We start from the raw sequence: 1,736 nt of genomic DNA, 5'->3' as shown, positions 1-1,736 counted from the left end.
TACAGATTAACCCAAAAAATGATTGATCGACGATTAAACTAACGTCACATGCTCATGCCGTCAATGGCGTAGTATCACATTCTCAGCAAAGTTGCTATTTAAATCCCATCAAACAAATGAATATACGCTCCGTTATAAAATATTACGCAAAAATATTGTGGAGAATATTTATTTTCTCTAATACATTTGAAAGTAACATGCAGATTGACACCGAGCTCGATAGCTGCAGTCGCTTAAGTGCGGCCAGTATCCAGTATTCGGGAGATAGTAGGTTCGAACCCCACTGTCGGCAGCCCTGAAAATGGTTTTCCGTGGTTTCCCTTTTCACACCAGGCAAATGCTGGGGCTGTACCTTAATTAAGGCCACGGCCGCTTCCTTCCCACTCCTAGCCCTTCCCTGTCCCATCGTCACCATAAGACCTATCTGTGCCGGTGCGACGTAAGACGTAAAGCAACTTGAAAAAAAAAATAGAGATGATTGACACGCGGCTACCGAATATACCTTCAAACTTTAGGCGATACGCAATCCTCGTTACTGGCTATATATACAAGTTGGATTAAAACTATGCATGTACTCGCCTCGGCGGTACATATAGATTACTAAAATTGGAACGATACAGAGAAGATTAGCATGGCCCCTGCGGAAGGATGACACCCAAAATCGTGAAGCGTTCCGCACTTTTTTCAATTTACCATACCTCACACAATATCAGGTATCCTCATGCTGCCAAATTTAAGGTTTATGTTTCTTGTTATCTAGATTCGGCCCGCCTCTGTGTGTAGTGGTTAGTGTGATTAGCTGCCACCCCTGGAGGCCCGGGCTCGATTCCTGGCTCTGCCACGAAATTTGAAAAGAGGTACGAGAACTGGAATGGGGTCCACTCAGCTTCGGGAGGTCAACTGAGTAGAGGGTGCAGGGGGTTCCATTCCCTCTTCACGTATCCTAGGAGTGGTTTACCGTGGACTTCCCCTCTCAACAAACGCTGGGGTAGTACCTAACTTAATGCTACGGCCGCTTCCTTCCTTCTTCCCTGTCTATCCCTTCCGATATTCCCACCTTCCCTCACAAGGCCCCTGTTCAGCATAGCAGGTGAGGCCGCCTGGACAATGTACTGGTCGTCCTCCCCAGTTGTATCATCCGACCCAAAATTTCACGCTTTAGGACACTGCCTTTGAGGCGGTAGAGGTAGGATCCTTGTCTGAGGGAAAGACCATCCTTGAAGGGTAACTGGATTAAGAAAGAAAGAAAGAAAGAAAGAAAGAAAGAAAGAAAGAAAGAAAGAAAGAAAGTTATCTAAATTCCATGTAATCAACGCCGATTTTATTTTCCTTTTAGAGAATTACATTTCAAGCCTACTTTCTCTGTGATGGAATATTTACAGGTACAGTAGTACTAAAATAATAATGTCAACCGAGTAGAGTGAGTTTGATTCCCACGTCAGCCATCCTCGAAGTGAGTTTTCAATGGTTTCCCACTTCTCCTTCAGGCAAATGCCGGGATGGTACCTAAGTTAAAGCCAGGTCGCTTCCTTCCCTCTTCCTTATGTAAGCCTTCAATTCTTCCCATCGTCCACAAGGCCCCTGTTCAGCATAGCAAGTGAGGCTACCTGGGCAAGGTACTGGTCTTCCTCCGCAGTTGTATCCCCGACCGAATGTCTCACGCTTCAGGACACTGCCTTTGAGGCGGTAGAGGTGGGATCCCTCGCTGAGTTCGGGGCGAAAACCAGCCCTGGATG

At 46.2% G+C, this 1,736-nt stretch overlaps 1 non-coding gene across 1 annotated transcript; it reads left to right on the top strand.

Annotated features, from left to right (window-relative positions):
- The first annotated feature begins 571 nt into the window (after window positions 1-571).
- Window positions 572-683, top strand: LOC136877869 (U6 spliceosomal RNA). The gene has a single exon (XR_010860817.2). It is a non-coding gene; the product is annotated as a U6 spliceosomal RNA (small nuclear RNA).
- Window positions 684-1,736: the final 1,053 nt, after the last annotated feature.

The sequence above is a fragment of the Anabrus simplex genome, chromosome 7, assembly GCF_040414725.1.
Source record: "Anabrus simplex isolate iqAnaSimp1 chromosome 7, ASM4041472v1, whole genome shotgun sequence".
NCBI lineage: Eukaryota > Metazoa > Arthropoda > Insecta > Orthoptera > Tettigoniidae > Anabrus > Anabrus simplex.
This window is presented reverse-complemented; position numbering and strand designations above follow the sequence as displayed.